The following is a 20,874-nucleotide window of genomic DNA, read 5'->3' on the forward strand; positions in this document are numbered from 1 at the left end:
ACGCTTCAGTGCGATATAATTCACCGTTTGGTCTTACAAACTGATCAAAGGTATCCGCATCGTTTTCAGCGCTGCCAAGTAACCACACTGACACAGGGTCGTCTTTACACAAACAAGCAATAGCATCAAATAGTTTCCTCTCCGCGAGAAAACCGTCCCCTCCCAGGAATTCTTCAGGTATATACTTTACTGTTCTATCCCGTGGAAACACTGTGATCGCGGGCGTCCACGCGTGTTCGTTATGATCAATAATTTTGATTGGGGCTCCATTTGATTTATACTTCGATTCGTATAATACTTCACCGGTTATCGTTGTAACGGTTATTGGAAATCTCAACGACGTTTCTAATCTCGCTATGTCGCTGATGGTTGCTCCACGCTCGCGCACTGTCTCCTCCCACTGGTTGATTTTGCTACGTCGTAAATCAGTCAATTTGTTTCCTCGACGCGCATTTGTAAAATGCTCTATTACTCGTTCTGCTACACAATTTATCCCCGTTGACTGTTTCATCGGCGCTAGTTTTCCGATATCAGGTTTCTTATTTAACGGGTATATTCCATAAACAACTGCTGTTTCAGGATACGCTCGTTCATAGTATGGTCTGTCAATTCCGGTTAACAGCCCCGGCTTGGAGTCGCGGCTAACAATGACTGTTTTCTTGTCGCTGAGAACTGGTTCAAATTTATCACGTATGATCCAATTACCTGATTCCACCCGGACAATGAATTTTACTCTGAAGAAATACTTTTTACCGTCAAGTTGTGATATTATCGTTGCTGCGCGGTTGTCGTTCATGGTAGCATCAACAACGCCATCAATTCGAAATGTTGACCAACTATGAGATGCACCATCACGCTTGAATTCATTGATACAATCGCGTATTTTATTCAACAGGGTTCTATCGTTTATTAACGCTTTTGGTGCGTCCTTGAGGACTCTGTCGAGATTAAACCTAATATTTTTCCAGGGCTTAATTGCTGATAATCTCTCGAACTCCTCCATATAATTAAAACAAGTATTTAAATGAAAGAATATAGTATAATGAATCACTGCAAATGGTTGATGATTGGGTCGACAACCCCGTGCAATAAATCATGTAGAGGTGAATTCTGCGGGTATCATTTACAAAGCGTTCGTAATGGTTCTCTTGGCCCCCTCCCGTGCTTGGTTTGCCACGTTGGTGTAAGAGGAAAATCGCAGTTGTGTATCAATTGTGGCGGAAAGCGATACAGAGAGTTAAAGCGTTATTACGATAAACGAATAAAAAACGCCGTCATTGACCCCACCGCTGATTCCGTCAAGGACAAAATCATCAAAACTCCTCAAGACTACATTGAAAGGTTTATAATTAAACCAAATAATGAATTAGACAAGTAGTATTATTATACAAATGAACCAAGAATTTCAGCCGCATCCTGTGCTCGTTAATTACGAGGCATCTCGCGACGGTGTTGTTAGAAATTGTAGACTAAAACAACCAGTTGGATGGAAAAATAATCAAGGGTATTTGATATTTAATGCTGGAGGGAAAAACCATCTCTGTCACAGAATTATCTATGAATGCTTCCACGGATTGATCAAGGATGGTCTCGTTATTGATCACATTAATTCTAATTATCGAGATAACAGACTGTGTAATTTGCAAGCTATCTCTCAAAGCGAAAATATTAAAAAAGGCCAAACTGGTAAGTGCTCAAAGCAAGCAAAGGGTGTCAAATCGTTTAATACATCAACGCACGAGGAAAAAATATTTCAGTCGATGAATGAGGCAGGAAAATATTTCGACATTTGTAGAGCCTCGGTACGATTTGTTGCAGAACGAGTATATCAAACAGCGATCTCAAAAAGGACCGGACACAGAATTCGATTTTCGTACACAAATATCAGCGAGTGACAAGGTCACCATGACGAATTGTCTGTAATACTTCATACTAAATAACACACCTCGGGATTGATGCGCGGGGGTCATTTTGTAAAATAATTTTTTTTTATTTAAAAATAAGATGTTTTATAAGAATATGAATATCGAAGACATCAATAATATATTAACCGAGATTTCAAAATTAAATAATCAAGGAATTGAATTATCTGATGGTCTCAACAGCGAAAGAATATTATCCGATTATGAGATTATTAACGAACAATCGAAACGGGGGCGTTTTACCCTGGCCCGCGAGTACTTTTTTATAAAACGATTACAACATACGATTAATGAGAACCTGTACCACAATGACGTAAATGCATTCATTGGACTATTTACTGCCGTTGAAATAATACGAAAAAAACTTGGACGTGTTTATGAACGACGCCGGGAGATTTCTAGTAAGATCAAAAACATTAGAAGGATTATAGACGAAAACTCCTTGGAGCCCCCGATGGTATACATATCCCCCCCCCCCCCCCGCCACACTCGGCGGGAAATTAGAAATTGCGGAGCAATTGCAATAATGGTAGGCGAATCACTTACTACTCGGCTAGCCAGAGAGCGGCTAGCAGCGCTTAAAAAGTTCATACCGTTACGAGACAGGGTCCGAGAACAACTTCAAACGCGGCAGCAACTACAAACTGATTTTACTGTTGGAAGCGAACAACTGTTTGCCCCGGTAACTAAAGCGACTAGGGATGTTACAGCGGCAACAGAACGAGCAATATATGGAGATATTCCTAAGGAAGGCGAACGGAAAGAGGCGCCTCTTCTTCCTGTACTTGAAAAGATAGCAGCAGAGACAGAACAAACACAGCAACGGATAAAACAACTTTCCAGTGATATAAAAACCCAACGAGAGTATGAACGATTAGCTGATATTGATGATTCTGAACCCGTTGTTGAACAGGGTGATGTTGGTGAACTTCAAAAAATTTCCACTCAAAGAGGGGTTTCCTTTATAGATAAACTCACTGAAAAGGCTATAGCACAAATAAAACAATTTCAATTACTGAAATCCAACGATTATAAGATTTTTGGTAATTTTGCCGCTCAAAGCTATCATTCAAGAAAAGACCTTTTAAAAGACGAGTATAAAAATAGTAATATAAAACGAGATGACTGGGTTAATTGGTTGTATAAAACGAATAAAGGGATTGATCGCTTGGATACAAAAGAATTGGGATATAAAGAATTTAAAAAAGGAATTGATGATTATGATATACAACAACAACAAGAAATACTACAACAGCAAGAACAGCGAAAAGGAGAAGTCCAAGAAAAACGTCAAAAAAAAGCTGGTTCTAAAAAAACAAGCGGAGAGGGGTATCCAAGTGGTAGTGGTCTAGTTGAAAACGCTTGTCCTGGTAGTGTTCTCAGTGATATATCACGGCTGGAAGTACTAATCGGAGGAAAACGAGCCGGAAATAACTCTCCGGAAATAATCAATGAGGCCGCTGATATTTGCAGGCGTTTATTTGCAGGCGGTATCATGGACATTAATGCATATCGAACGCTCATAGACGAGCTCGTGGATGATTAATTGGAAAACTGGTGTTTTTATAATAAAGATGATCATACACTACAACCATGATAAACCAGTACTCGTCTACGTGGTAAACTCGCGATTGCCTGTTTACCGCGCGTACTATGGAGATGGTCTCGGTAGCACCATTGCGGGGTTATTTACAAGAATGGCTCCAAAAGTGGCGCCGTTAGCCAAACAATTAGGAATGAAGGCTATTGATGTTATTCGTGATAAGGGAATCAGCGCTATTGGAGATGTTGCCGGAAAGGCGTTTTCTGCAGCAAAGGACAAACTAATGTCGTTGGTGAGAAGAAAAAAACAGAAACCACCGGTGATGCCATCAACGACAGTGATGCCTGCAAATGTCAGTAAAGTAATAAATAACGCCGTGGAAGAAAAATTAGAGTCGTTGGCGGCTCAGTCATTGATGACGACTCCGTCGTTGGCGGCTCAGTCATCCGCCGATGCGGCAACCAACGCGCTCATGAACGCGATAGCGGGAAGTGGCCTTAAACAGAATTCAAAGAATTTACGACGAAAACGACGTTGATGGATTTCAATTGAAAACACCAACATGAATAATAATAAAAATGTTTGCGCGAACCGCTGATCCCGCGTTTGATATGGATGCCCCAGTGCGCAGGGATGATTCTGTCCGTGATTATCAATTTTATTCCTATCAACCACCACAAGCCGACCTACGATCGCGAATTGAACTTCAAGTCCAAGATACCAGTAAATACTTTTTGCCGTGTGAAGCGTTTATCGAAATCGAGGGAGAACTCGTAACAAATGTTGCCGCTAATACACCGTACGCAGATGACAATCGTGTTCGAGTTGGTTTCGTCAACAACGGTATCATGGCGTTATTTGAGAGTGCCAGATATCTTATTGACGGGCGAGAAATTGAATCAATAGAACGCGAGGTTGATGTTGCAACGACGATAATTGGGTTAGCAAGATACTCGGATGATTATACAAGATCGGCGGGCCCATCTATGATGTTCGCAAAGGACGCCACTAATAACGCTGATCATCTTCAGTACATTAACGTGCTGACGGCAAGAGATAACGCAGTTGACCCACAGGCTGAAGCAGCTAACCCAGACCGCAGGGCAAGACCAGGCGCTGATTTCACTGTTATAAAAAGTATTAACGATAATTACAATATGGGATTCGCAACACGAGTAGGGATGTTGCAAGGACGACGCCGACAGTTTTCATGCGCGATTCCACTCCATCACATATTCGGATTTTGCAGAAATGTCAGAAAAGTTATCTATGGGGCTAAGCATACAATCGCGCTAACGCGAAGGGGCGATGATAACAATGCAATATGGCGTGCTGCTGGCGTCGATAACGGTAAAGTCGTTTTAACTAAAATAGCATTGTGGATGCCGGTGTTGACTCCATCAGTTACCACGGAAGCACGATTGTTATCATTTATGGAACAGGGGGGGAAATCGTTGTTAAGTTGGCTAGCGGTAACAACTGATGCTAAAGAGGATAATGTCGCTGATACATTTACATGGCACTTGGCATCAAAACAGGGTGTTTCAGCCCCGCGTCATATATTCATAGCGCTACAGAATAGGGAACGATTGGGTAATCAAGAACGCAGCCATATGATATTTGATCAATTAGGAGTCAGGGATGTTTCGCTGAGAATAAACGGACAACAGGAACCATCCGAGGATATACAGCTTAATTACGGCGACAATCATATCGCACGTGTGTATCATCGATTGCTGTCATATATGGGTCGTGATCAAAACGTCGACACTGGTTTGCAAATATCACAACATGATTTTAAAAAACTGTATCCGATTTATTATTTTTCGTTGGAACATCTTGATTTAACGAGACAATCCGTCGTTGATATACACTTCCGAGCTCGTATAGCCCCGGGTGGTGCCGATTATAGAGCGGTTGCTGTCATTCTCAGCGATAAATCAATGCTGCTAGAAGGTGTTGGTGGACGAATGAGAATCGTTGATGCGCCAGTGGAAAACATGTAATTGAAAACACAAACGCGTTTACAATAAAATGTCGTATAGTGTTGTCAGTGTACAGTTGACTGATGGTCAAGTCAAGAAATTACGATCAAAGTCCGCTAAACAATGCGGAGCCACAATAACGCTGAAGCCGTCGCAGATGGCGGGTGGTAATCATAAGATATCGTTGACGGCGCGTCAAATAAAACATTTCAATGATGCGATGAAGAATAAAAAGGGTATTCAAATAGATTTTTTCGGCCGCAGCGATTAAAAACATGGAAAAGACCGGTGGGATATTTCCGCTGTTAGCTGCGATTCCAGCATTGATTTCCGCGGCCGCACCAGCAGTGGCTAAGGCGGCGTTGGGGGCCGTTGGTACCGCGGCGGGGATGGCATTGAAGAAGGCAACCGGGAAAGGCTATAAAAAAAAACGATCCGTGGCCGGAAAGGGTCTAAGACTACCGGGAACCCCGTATTCATGGTATTCGGGAAAGGGTCTAAGACTACCGGGAACCGTTTAATGACTCCTATGTCTAATTTTGATTTAATAGATGCCGCCGACGCGTTAGCGATAAAAAACTTCAGAGGTGTTTTTATGAGGGATCAATTACCGGCGGCACCAAGGAATATTGAAACCGGCATAATTAACCTCGATGGGTCCTCCGGAGCGGGAACTCATTGGGTTGCATACGCGATTGATCCGCGTGCGATCGTCTATTTTGATTCATACGGGTTAGCCCCGCCGAACGAGTTCATGCGGTATATCCGGGCGTGTTCAGCCCCGGTTTTTTATTCCACGCTGCCAACACAGCGATTAAGTGACCCACCGATATGTGGCCGTGAGGTATTGAACGTACTCGCGGCGATTTCATCATCGCGAAAACCACCTCATGTGGTTGTAAACGAATACACTAGTGGGGTCGTAGAGGCCCGGCGGGTTAATTAAAAACACCGTTTTTTTTTTACAATAACGATGATTGATATTTGGGGACGACCTATTTCGGCGCTGAAAAAATCCACGGAAACGCCCGCCACCGATGACATAAAAAAACTAATCGAGGATGAAATCGCCGATACGTTAAACCTAACCAGTGTTGACCCAGGTGAAATAGTTGTATTTCAAGACCGCCAGGGTAAATTGAAATCCAGTAATGTGTCGCTGGATGACGTTTTAACACGACAGCGTGACGCCGCCGAGAACGCTATCGCGCTGTATACCGGCGACGGACGACTCAAACCGGGTGAACATCTATCGACGATAACGAATAGGGTAACATTAATCCAAGACGGTTTTATAAGGTTGGATAGATCGGTGACCGAACTTGACGCGCAGGTGAATAAATCTGTCACCGAGGTGAAAAAATCTGTCACCGATATACAACTCACTACCGCTAGTTTTTTTGGGACCCCGACGGCAACCGAACCAAATATTACAACAATAAAAAATACTATTTCGGAGTTTACAACGCTGTCGGGCCAATTTTACACGTTACGAAAAAATGTTAACAGGATAGATGACAACTTTGATAAATTCTTTGGTAAAAAAAATACCAAGCTGGATGAGATTACAACAACTATAAATGATATCACTGCGTATGGACAGGAAATAAGAACAATCAAAACTGATGTTGCAGCGAACAAAGGGAATATAGACGCGCATACAGGGGAAATAAGAACAATCAAAACTGATGTTGCAGCGAACAAAGGGAATATAGACGCGCATACAGGGGAAATAGTAACGCTCAAAACTGATGTTGAAGCGAACAAAGGGAATATAGACGCGCATACAGGGGAAATAGTAACGCTCAAAACTGATGTTGAAGCGAACAAAGGGAATATAGACGCGCATACAAGGGAAATAGTAACGCTCAAAACTGATGTTGAAGCGAACAAAGAGAATATAGACGCGCATGCAGGGGAAATAGTAACGCTCAAAACTGATGTTGAAGCGAACAAAGAATATAAACGTGTGGGTGAGGAAAATAAATACACTCGCTGTTAATACTGCAGTGAGCAAAAAAAATATCGACGGGCATACACAGGAAATAGAAACGATCAAAACTGATGTTGCAGCGAACATAAAAAGTATAGACGGGCATGCACAGGAAATAGAAACGATTAAAACTGATGTTGAAGCGAACAAGAAAAATGTAGACGCGTATTGGCGGGGAATAGAAATAATCAAAACTGATGTTGCAGCGAACAAAAAAAGTATAAACGGGCATACATATGAAATAGGAACAATCAAACTTGATGTTGCAGCGAACAAAAAAAGTATGACCGAGAATACACGGGAAATAGGAACGATCAAAACTGATGTTGCAGCGATTAAAGACAGACTCCCGAGAATGACAGAGCAACTCGAAAAAATGAGAACACCTCATGGGAGCATCGGCAATAGCGTATACACGGTTCAACACGGATCATTCGATTGGACTCCTACGCATAATACAGTAAATATCACCGCAATTGTTAAGGGCATTTATCGATTGACATTGATTTCAGCGATGCAGTTCAGTATATCATCGTCGAGTTCATCCGGGGTTAACAATACAATCGTTGACAAAAATGCAACCGAACGGTTTATAATTAAAGCCGCTGATAGCGGTCTATTTAGGGCAAACATCACATAGTATGTGGAATTTGTAGTGGATCTAAGTGAGTAATTGAAAACACTAGCTCTTTTAAAATAAAATGACCACCAGGGTAATTGAATCAGAGGTATCACCAACGTCACATCAATATCGATTCGATACCGCAAAAGAATTCTCCGCGAACTTGAAAACGCTTTCCGAACAATACCGCGCAAAAATAAAAAAATACCGCCGAAAAATAACCGCCATCGACGTGGCCGTGTACTCGGTGTCCGGTATAGTAGCTGGTACCGGTGTCATTTTATCCACGGTGACCATGATAGCCCCGATCGCTGTTTCAATCGCTATCTCCGCGGCGACAACAATTGCTGGAGTCGCCAACGCAATCACTAGAAAGATATCATCGTGTTCTCAGAAAAAACTCAACGAGTATACAGTAAAACATCAAATAATATCCGACGCGTACTCGAAATTATCCGGGTTGATCTCGTTGTCGATTGATAATTCGTTCATATCCGATGTTGAATTCTCCACGATGGTCCAGTTGTATGGCTCCGCGATGTCAAAAATCGAAAATTTTCAACTGGAAGCCCGAAACCACTTCAATGGGCTTAAAACACCCCCCTGAAAACAAGCAGGTTGTTAATATTCGGTGTCGAAATTAAACACTAAAAACAACGAATAATAATAATGTCGCTGAACCCCGAAGGGTTTCAATTACTTCAACGGATCGCGGAAAACACCACTCCGGTACAAACAAGTATGATATCGATAACATCAACGAAACCCGAATTCAGTGTGAACTTCCCATCACCGGTTCCAGTGAAGGAAATAGCGCTGGCAAAATTGCGAGTATATCACAGTTGGCCTAATATCCGAGCGGATACATTTAACGGACAACAACATAATAACTCGCTGGTTTTTGCATGGACAAATAAGCCCGATGGGACCCCAGACTGGAAGGAGGTTACAATACCAACTGGGTCATACCAAATAGAACAAATCAATAAAGAATTTCAACGCAGGATAAAATCGATCACAGGAAAAGAATCAAAAATCGCTATTACGGTTCATGAACCGACGTTATCGTCAACGATTGAAATAAGCACACCGGGATATATGGTTGATATTTATAACAGTTCAATAAGAACCATACTAGGATGGCCTGAGAATCCACCTCATGAAATCTCCGCGGACTTGCACACGAATGCGCAATCGTATCATGGAATTAATCCCAGTTATCGAGATGATTTGTCTATTATAAAAAGCGCGTTATTACCCAGTAGGTTTATATTTCAAAACAGGAATACCATGCAATGGTATTTTCCGCATAAGCAAACTTCTGAATCGTCCGCCGTGGTCACAGTTGGTTTAAATGATATCACTGGTGCGTTTGCCGAGATTAATCGTAATTACCAATCACAACTAGAACAGCTGCGGTAAACAAAAACACGAAAACACGTTGAGGTGTTAAATCAACTTATATCAGACATGGAATATATTAATAAACGAATCGTTAAGACAATATCCGCTAACAGCGATGATAATAAACAAAAATTCCTAACCGAGTATAATATCACAGAAGCCAATTTACCCGATTTCAAGTTTCCAGGATACAACGCACCAGAACTAAAAAAATCTCTTAATGATTTTCTCGCCCCATCAACTATCCTCAGACACGATAACGGAGAGGGTGGTAGGTATATTGCTCCATACAACGTAAATATTACGTCTGTGATAGCAATCAATCTAGTGTGTGATGTTATCGAAGGGAGTTACCAGGTGAATACCAAGCAATCAAATCAGGCTCAACAGGGGTATATCCTTTATTCATTTTCACCAACAGCCCCTCCGGGATTTTTAATCGTTGAGAGTCCAATTAATCCGGTCTATATGCGATGCCATAATCGGTTTTTAACGAGAATTAATTTTAAACTTACCGATCAGTCAAATAACCTAATTGATCTACAAGAGGAGGAGTTAGTGATCACTCTGTTTGTAAAATCATTGTAAATAGCCACTTAGCAGCAGGGAGGGCGATGACATCGACGCGGTCGTCGCGCTTTTTTACCGGACGCTGACGACGCTGCGATCGGCGCGCAGAAGGTATTAATTAAACCAAATGACGATTGGACGATCCCCCGACGACCGCGTCGTTTTTTTTTTTACCAGGCGCTGACGACGCTGGATCCGCTGAGTGCAGAAAGTATTAGTTAAGCCAAATGACGATTGAACAAAATGTCGGATTCGCCCTCCCTGCAGCTTAGGTACATACTTTCGATTTTTCTAGCCATTGTATGAAATTTGTATTATTATTTTTTTTTGTCTGATGATGAATGAAGTGGTATTTCAATTACGATGTCTATACGCCAGTTAAAGTATTCTTGGTGAATTTATCGATGTTTTGTTATTTTAAGGTGTAGATTTAGAAACACTTGTAGCTTCGATAAGGTTAATTTGCATAATACATTAACCCTGATGCAAACAAAATTAAAACCTAGTTTGACTGTTTCTGTCCATTATTTTAAATACCATAGTTCATGTATGGAACTTGCTACAAAACTGCAGATTTATTCACCATTTAAACAATTGATCCATCTATCATAGCGGAACTCTGCCTTCATGAATGATAAATGACATGAGGAATAAGAAATTTTAATTGTCAACTTAGAGAATTGCAAATAAGGAAACAACTTATAAATTATATTTATTTTCTTTTATTTATTTCTTTCTCATTTTCGTATATCCACTTTGTGCAAATTTATCTAATGGATAAAATAGATATCAGGGCAGGATAACTCTGCTTGCCCGTTCTTAGTCAACTCGGTTAATTACAATTTGGAAAGTGCTTGCTCGTGGTCAGGTTTAAACAGCACAGAGAGAGAGAGAGAGAGAGAGAGAGAGAGAGAGAGAGAGAGAGAGAGAGAGAGAGAGATTTGCACCTATATTTAGCGATTATATGGACCAGATGCATTCATGAATGCCATCAATTTAATTCATCTATGAGCAGAATTTGATTGCTAAATTCTAACTCATATGCGTTGAGCATTATTCCCTTTTCACACCACCCCCAATATTTCCTTTGCTAAAATCATTATTTAATACTCTCAAATCATTAACAACTTCTCCTGCCAAATATATATATCATCAAAATTATTACTGGCTGCTTGTTTGTCAATGTTGTCTCGTCTGTTTGAAACGTCTCTGTATTTTTTTTATCAGCTTTTTATTTGGTGATTCCTTGTACATACATTCAATTTCTCTAGCCATTGATTGAAATTTGTATTATTTCTTTGCCTCATTAAAAATAATATATTTCTTTTCTTATGTGCATAAAAGGTTTAATTAATAATTTATACTGCTCATGCTCAAAAGGTTTGTTGTATTCAATAAGTGGATGATGAGATTTATTGAAATTCCACATTAGGTTAACAATTAGGTTAAGTTTCAGCAATTATATCGTCTGCAGTGTGATCCTCATATTACTAATTATTCTAAAGGTCGTCAAATCCTCGTGATCCTCTTTTATAGAAGTGTCAAATTTTATTCCTACAACTTTTGTCATTTTACACACTACATTAATGAAATCTTTGTAAAAACTTGAAATAGACTTGGGATTTTATAGAAAATAAACATAAAAGCGATAGATGCAAAGCAGTAAATCTGTGCGGTTGTGTCGTGCAGTACAAAGCTTTGGAGAAGAATAAGATAAAGCATATAAACAAGAATTAAACATTAGTAGAGTAAATGGAACAAACAAGAAAAGGCTGGACAAATTAAGAAAGAATACGATTGCTTAAAATGGGAGACCAGGTAAATTATCAAAGGCATTTTAAGATGTACTATCACTAGCTGTTTGACATATATTCTAAGTAAACTTCTTGCAATTGATAATTTAAACAAATTACAGACGTAATTTAAACAACAACTAAATGCAACAAACAGAAGTAGGTATTTCACTGGGTTTTTCTCATTCAGGTTAGCATTATCTCTTTCTGCATGGACTACAATCTTAATAACATTTAATAATATAAATTTCAAATGCCAGGCAGATGAAGGTTTGACAAGCAAAGGGGAGCAACCACATCAAGTTCATGAATAAACAAACAAAACAAAAAATACAAAAGGAAAAAGAAAGTTTAAAAATGTGACAAAAACTAACACCAAGCAAATGTGTACTGGATGTTATGCATCGAAAAAGAAAAGTAAGATTAAAAAGTCAAAAACATTAATGATAATCAAATGTGTAATATATGTAATGCAATCGACGCATTTGTTTCGCCCTAAGTATTATAAATTAGTTCGACATAGATAAATATTGTTAAAAAAGGGATCAAAAATATTATATTAAAAATGGTACATGAGAGAATCAAATAGGTTTGTAATCAACACATTAAACAGCTAGCAGTTTTACAGCTTTTAATTTTCCAGTGTGCTCTTCTATTTATTTAGTGATGCCATTTTATTAATTTTATACCCGCTTTCGACCGCTCCGGTGGCCTAGTGGTTAGAGGGTCTGCTTTGGATGCGGGAGGTCGTGGGTTCGAAGCCCGACCTAATTATACCAAAGACTTACACAACAATGTTACTAACAGCTCCCTCGCTAGGTGCTCAGCATTAAGAGGTTAGTGTTAGGATGGTCGGCCTGGTGTCAGGATAATGTGACTGGGTGTGACAGGATGCTACATGTCTGCGGCATGATGCCCCAGTGCTAGACATCGCTATAAGCTGCCACACTACCGACATCGTAGCGATATGACTGAAAAATTGTTCAAGCTAATTAAAAAGTCAATGGGTTTGCTAATCTAATACCGTAAAACCACTACACAATGCGCTTGCTAATCTAACACCATAAAGCCACCACACAATGGGTTTGCTAATCTAACACCGTAAAGCCACCACACAATGGGTTTGCTAATCTAACACCGTAAAGCCACCACATTTACTAATCTAACGCTGTAAAGTCACCAAACAATGGATTTCCAAATCTTATTTTCTTGTTGTTTAAACTAATTATTAACAATATATTGAACATTGCTGTCCTTGCAGATGAAATATTCTTTTGAAGTTTAATTTAAGTCTCTTTGTTAGTTGATGTTCTAAATTAGTCCTCTTTTATTAGTTTCTCATCTGGTTTTCGAAGACCCAGTTATTCAACAGTGCCCAGATATCTGTTGTTTTCAAAATCATTGGTTGATTTTGTTGTCTTCAAAGTATATTTAATATACAAAAGGAGTTAAGTCCTGACTTTTTATCAAATAAAAGTACTGTGTTGCTTGTGTTAATATACAACTTTAAATGACGATTGTGAATAACACATCTCTCATGGTCTTTACACAATAATGTACGTACTGAAGCCTTTTTGTCCTTGCTAGCTTCGATTAATTTCTTCTGTAATTGAAATAATTCAGACTCTTTCGGTGTTAAATTTTCTGGTGCTAAGGGATAATCATTAAAAGAGTCATACACATGTGTTGGCAGTTCCAACATCAGTTTCTCACAACATCACCAAACTTTGAGTACCAAACATAAGATCTTCTACGATTACTTGGATTTGCTGTATATTTGTCCATTAAACGTTTCTGACATGCATTGGTTGGTACATTATCAAGTTATATAATTTGTTGGGTTTCTATACATAACATAAATTACTGAAAAGCTTGTCTTCTGCTTAAACATGTATCTCTACTATCGGGTGTCAATTTCTCCGATTCCAGATTCAGTCATCAGAAGTATGTCCCAGTTTGTAAGCAATTCTAACTCTACTTATTTTATGAGTAAATGCAGGTGCGCTCAAATAATGTGCAGGAACTTGTGTAAATTATTCATGCATACATTTCTAAATTCTTTATAAAGGTCGCCTAACGTTAGGGTATGTTAGCACGGAAGCCACCAAGGGTTCACATAAAAACAAATGTTCAATTAAACCTTTGATGACGTCACCACACTGATGATCCGCTTCGCCAACTTTAATCCGCTGAGGTTTGATAAGAAATATTTATTGATGATAAAATGGCAATTAAGTTTCGTTAAATCTTTCTAATATATCTATGTGTTCGTACGGATTTATCTCTTGTTACGACCGTCAGGCAGTAAACTAAGCAACATAATGAAGCAAAACCAACAGGTTTTGTAAAACTTAACAAATAATTTAATTATCAAAGTTATAAAATTACAATGTAAGAAGAACTTATAGTATTATGAATGAAACCAAACCAATCCTGAAAAAACATTTTATCAAATTCAACAAGAATGAAACGTTCAATATAAATTTCAGATTCAAAAATACACTGGTCCGCCAACATTCTCAACGTGTGAAAATGGCGTCGTTCAGAACTCCTTTGAATAATTATAGTACTTCCAAAATCATATCATAGTCGAATCCGCACTTTCTATTTCCACGGAATAATCAAAACGAATATCTCCTGTCAATTAATATCTAATATATAACATAGAATACGTCTACAGACTTGATGTCACAAAAAGGACACAAGAAATAAGAATACGAAAACTGACCCGTCCGAGCTTCATATATACAGATAAAAAGGTAAAACACTTATTGACACTACTACCTACGTGATAAATCGCAAACTTATCACATGAATTACCCCATCGAATGGAAACTAACTTAATTCTTCTTGTCAACATATTTACTAATCATTTTATTATTAGTAACTGCAAATACGTAATGTGTGGTATCGTAGTTTACTTGCTAGTTCTAACTAATAACTGATCCCCTAAGAAGCTGCAACATTAGATGGTTAGATGGGGACTGCTCCCAGAGGCAGGGGGCTCCGCGATACAGCATGGAAACTTATTCATGTGTACTCAGAACGTGTGTGAATAACTACTGTTTGTGTAGCAACTTGAGACTCCCTCGTTTTCATGACATGGTGTCAGACGTGACTCCAAAAGATACATAAACTTTTGCAATGAGCGAAACTGGCGAAATTCCAGGCAACGGAGAGCTTTAACTTTGAGAAGCCAGTGGAGTGGCCAGATTGGAAACAGAGTTTTGCGCGCTTTAGGATCGCCACCAAACTAAATAAGGAAGACGAGGCAGTTCAAGTAAGTTCACTTATATATGCAATGGTGAAAGAAGTAGAACAAATATTTAAATCGTATGAGTTTGCTAACGACGAAGATGCCGACAAGTACGCCCCGTTTTCGCAGAAATATGATGATTACTTCGTCCCCAAGAGCAAAGTAATCCACGAAAGAGCGTATTTTCACCAACTTAGTCATAAAACCAGGAGAGTCTGTGGAGGAAGTTGCATGAAATTGCCGATCATTGTGACATTGAAGCACAAAAGAACGAAGCAATAAGGGATCGTCATGTAAATGGAATTCTGGAAGAAGAGGTTTCGGAAAAGCTACAGATGGAGACCGACATTACCTTTGTGAAGGTCATAGAAATAGCGAGACAGTTAGAACTTGTAAGAAGTCAGATACCCGACCAAAGTCAGGCGGTCAAAGATTTGGATGAAATTTCTAAACAGAACAAGGCATCAAGCACTAAACCGGGATGGACCAACCTAAATAGACAACGTCAATGGCAAAAACTAAATCAGATTCGTCAAACAACAGCACAACAAACATGTCACAAATGCAACAGGAGGCATGGTAGAGGTGAGAGATGTCCCGCTAAAGGAAAACGGTGCAGAAGTTGTAACAAGTTTGACCACTTTGCCGTTGTCTGTCGCTCAAAAAGAGTAAATGAGGTCACATTCAATGAAACAACAGCTGCATATCATGCAGAATACCTGGAAGCATTCTTCCTTGGCTCAGTAACTATGTACAGTTATGATAATGCGGCATAACGTGTGATTTTGAACATTTGTTGAGCCTCAGTTCACTTCAAAATAGACACTGAAGCAGATGCAACAGTTATACAGAAAGCGGATTTTATCAAACACCTTTACATCCAGAACATGCAAAACTGACAACCTTTATTAAACCGCTGCGTCAATTCTGCCTTAAACGAGTCCCATTTGGTATTACGTCGGCACCAGAGATATTTTTTAAGAGAAAAAGGACAGAGCTACTGACTGGCTATGAAGGAGCAGAATCCATTATGCATGATGTACTCATTTATGGCAGAACCTTAGAGGAGCATGACAGACACCTAATTTTCGTACTGGAAAAGTTCAACAGGAGTGGTTTGAAGCTCAACAAAGAAAAATGCGAATTTAGGAAGAACAAACTGGAATTCTTCAGTCACGTGATTAGCTCTGGTGGCATACTCTCCATTCCAATAAAGGTAGCCGCAGAGAAAGAGCTACCTGCTCCATTAAATATCAGTGAGCTTCGTCGCTTCATGGGCATAATCACCTACCTTAGTAGGTTTCTCCCAGACTTGTCTACAATAATGCGACCAATTATGAACCTGTTGAAATCATACACAGTCTGGTGTACTGGGGCCCAGACTAGGATTGCGCCTTCACGAAAGTCATTGAGATTCTGACACCCACAACAGTCTTAGCATTTTATGACCCTAGCAGGTTAACAATTGTCAGCGCTGATGCTAGCAGTTATGGAATTGGTGGGGTACTATCCCAACGACATGGAGAGAAACTCAAGCCAGGTGACTTTTGTTCCAGAACACTCGCCCCTGCAGTGGTTAAATATGCACAGACAGAGAAAGGGTGCCTTGCATGTGTGTGGGCCTGTGAGAAGTTTTCACGATATCTTGTTGGACTGGACTCGTTCAGATTGCATACTGACCATAAACCTTTAGTGCCTCATGATTAGATAAAGCTCATTTGCGATGTCAACGACTGTTGATGCGGTTGAGATGCTTCAACGCAAAGGCAGAGATTGTAGCTGGGAAGCGTTTGGTAGTTTCAGACACCCTTTCTCGGAACCCTCTCCTAGGCAGGGAAGCCACATACGAAGAGGAAATGGAAGTTTTTATAGAGTCAATGGAGGCATGCAGGCCAATTTCCGATATGAAATTAAAACAAATAAAAGAGGGTTACATGAGTGACCACCAGCTGCAGACTGCAATGACTTTCACCAAAAATGGATGGCCGGATAAGAAAAATAGCTGTCCCCTATTTCTCTTCAGGAAGAGAGTTATCAATCATATCTACAGTCTTAAGGCCCGGAAGTCTTGTTAACATTCACAAGGGTCATCAAGGATTAGCTAAATGCCGTAAGAGAGACCAAAGTTGTGCATGGTGGCCTGGAATCGCGAGACAGATCGAAGACAAAATCGAAACATTTGAATTTTGTCCGATTAGGAAGCCAACACAGAGGAGGGAACCATTGAAGATAACCTCTCTACCAGACAGACCATGGCAGATAATTGCAATCGATATTTGTGAAGCCATTATTGAAAACAAGTTAAACCCCAAGTGGTCAAAACTCAAAATCATCAGGCAGAGAGACCTTAAGATAAAACAAAGATATGAATTATTTTATAACCGGCGCCACACTACACACATTTTACCAGATATTACCGAGTGAGACAGCGTCAGAATCAAATGGCATGGAAATGTTAACAAGTGGTCAACACCAGGCACAGGTATTCAAGCCGACAAAGACCGAAGAAGCTACTTGGTAAAAACTCCCAAAGGGATATACAGGCGCAATCAAATCCATGTACAGTTGACGAAGAGCCCTGCGAATCAACTTCCAGTCAATACAAATTCGTCTACAGAGTTTGCAGCAAAGTCCACACAGTGTCCAATCATGACTCATTTGGAGTCCAGCACAAAGTCTCTCAATGACATGGAGCCCGTGCCACCATCTGATGATTCTACCACCCAGTGTTACCCAGTGCAGCCGACCCCCCAGCAAACCAGATGTATCCTATGGGCCCAACAGTCCAAACACTCCAGTGTGGACGTTAAATGGGAGAGTCGTCCGAAAACCAGCCAGTATCAGTGATTTTGTCTAACAAAGTGACTTTTATAAATGTGCCAACGCGTAGTTTAGTATTCGATTTCTGAATTATTGACTTTTAGGTTTCTATAATATTATAACCAGGACTATCCTGTGCAAGCTTACAGTAACCTATTACATAAATCAATTCCGTCCAATTCTTTCAGTGGACAGTTCAGATTTCAAAGACAGTAAATTCATTGCTTACTTATTTAATGTTTCATATCGGCGGAATTAATTCATTTTTTTCACTATCTAGTCATAAGCAAATGTTATGTTCGATTAATATCATAAGAGGAGAGATCGTAATTTACTTGCTAGTTCTAACTAATAACTGCTGCCCTTAGTAGCTGCAACATTAGATAGAGACTGTTCCCGGTGGCAGGAGGCGCCGCGATCCATCATGGAACCTTATTGAGGTGTACTCAGAGCGTGTGTGAATAAATACTGTTTGTGTAACATCTTGAGACTCCCTCGTTTTCATGACATATACGTAAGCATCCCTCGCAGTGTTACATTCATAACATCTTGAAACAGTCATTATCTACTTAACACTAAAGCTATAGATACTCATTGCAATTTAGTCAGGAAATTATTTTACAATAATTAGACAAAATTACGTACCAGGAGTTATTATATAATAATAAAACAACAACATTGACCTCAGTGGGTGTAGGGGCTGGACAAACAGTCGATCGGATTAACCTGGCTAAGTAGATACTGTACACAGAACCCTTTATCTAAGACGACTATAGATCTGCTTGAGAGAGATGTGTGCTTTAAGTAGATGAAGGTATCAGCTTGAAAAATACTTGCATAAAGCCGTTAAACATTACACATATAAAACATAATTACAACACAATCCACCTGCATGCTAATTGTTTTTCCATCCATCATGCTATCACTAGCTAGGAGAAGGTTCAATTATATTAACGTATTCTGATAGACATGGATTTCAGATCCTCTCTAAGCTTGGTGAACCTGAATCTGAGTCTGACGGACAACACAGAATAGTCGTACCGTCAGAGTAAATGGACAAGGGCTCCTGGCAGTGGACAAGTTCACCTATCTCGGCAGCTGACTGTCATGCGTAACCCATATCCATTATGAAGCCAACTCCAGAATTTCGAAACTAGTGTGACCGTTGGCAAACTATGTGCTTATGTGTGTGAGCGCAGAGGGATCAAACTGCAAACTAAACAGGTCTACAAAGCCACTATGTTGCCGACCTTGCTGCAAGCTGACAAAACCCAGACAGTATACAGATGCCCCAAAAACTGAATTATTTTCACATGAGATGTCTGAGGAAACTGATGATGAGAAGATGTCAGGACAGGGTCTCAGTCACTGAGGTTATCACACAGGCATCCACACTCTGCTGATGAAATCACAGTTGAGATGGTCAGGCCACGTCACCAGGATGTCAGACGAGCGAATATAAGGTCTTCTACGGCGAGATCAAGGAGGGAAAGCTTCAAAGATTTCCTCAAGTCATCCCTGAAACACTTCAACATTGACCTTGATTCTTGAGAAGATCGCACACAGGATTGGTCCACCTGGCGGAGTCTTATCCATACTGGAGCTACAGGCTTTGAACGGAAGAGAATTGCAGAGGCAATTCAGAAGCGCGAGAGGCGGAAATCTAGGAATTATTCAAGCAAACCCATGCGGCTTCACCGACAGTTCAAGGTACAATTTGGGGTTCATTAGTCATTCACGCACTCACAGAAACCAAACCAGTTAGTAATGTCATGATCGTCTTTGAACTGGAAGGACGATCAACAGCAACAACAAAATACTAAGTGTACCAAACCTGGAACACATATTATTGTTTGAATCAACGTTTATAGACCATTAGCAAAGCATGTAATTAAAATAGGTTTGAGTTAGATGTTCGTATAAAGTGAACATCCAAAACTATATGAAAAGTCCTCTATTGTACATAGCTAACAAATGGATTATACAAGAAAGTGTGCATGTGGATTTTTTTTAAATCCCGGGCATGACATCAAATGCCATGTGTTTACTAACTATAAACTGGTGATATATAGGGCAGCTCACTTAATGCCTAGATCACCTCGCAATAGATTATGCAGGGTTACTTTGAAACTGTTGTCCGAAATATTGTTTATTTTTGTGCTCATGAACTATTTATTGTTTTAGAGCTTGGATCTTAAAACCTCTGTTTTTAATGGATCTATGCAGAATCCAAGGTTAATGTTAGTGTTAATGTTAATGTTCACAACAACGTATATCAATCATTTTGATTCAGTCATCTTTCAGTGGTCTTTATGTTTAATAAAGTATGGGGAGTTCTGAGTGTGACGCAGCCTATCTCGCATCGTTTGCGACGCTTAAAGATTTGGTGTATGCGAAAAACTGGGGTGTGTGGTTAAGCTGTTGTCTTGAGAAATTAAATATATTTTCTCTCGAGTGGATGTAGGAGAGGCTGTTGAATTTTGTAATGATCCAAGGGATGTATGCTGCTGGGATAAATTGTTTCACGTCAATACTACTTCTGCCAGTCCTTTATTTCACTCTACATTGTCAGTCTGCCACTATCATATTGTTGTCATTGTCTGCTCAGTCTGGCATTGTCTTGGGTAGACGTATGAATACTTTCTACCTGAATCATGTTTTGACCAATAAGGAATAACTATTTATATTTGTGCTAGTTATCCATTACATTTTGACCTTATTATTTGTAGGTATACTGGATCTGCCTACTTTTAAGTCATAACTTATCTACAGGCAATGAATGAGTAGGTTCCTCCTTTATCAATATTTTGGCAAACGATCTGCCGAGTCGACTCTCTGGTCCAATGAAATATAACGAGCGTGCGACTATCAAATATAATTTTGATGCATGTCGTCAATCTAACGGTAAGTTTGTCAATATTATGGTAAGTTGGTGATAATTATCCATGTAATTGCTCGCGAAAGTT

The 20,874-nt window shown here is 39.7% G+C and overlaps 1 protein-coding gene across 1 annotated transcript in view; it reads right to left on the reverse strand.

Annotated features, from left to right (window-relative positions):
- Nucleotides 1-20,874, reverse strand: part of LOC149783031 (tyrosinase-like protein 1) — a 68,953-nt gene that overhangs the window by 40,744 nt on the left and 7,335 nt on the right. The gene's annotated exons all lie outside the window — the stretch shown is intronic.

This window comes from Sinohyriopsis cumingii, chromosome 15 (assembly GCF_028554795.1).
Source record: "Sinohyriopsis cumingii isolate HCF-2022 chromosome 15, ASM2855479v2, whole genome shotgun sequence".
NCBI classification, from domain to species: domain Eukaryota; kingdom Metazoa; phylum Mollusca; class Bivalvia; order Unionida; family Unionidae; genus Sinohyriopsis; species Sinohyriopsis cumingii.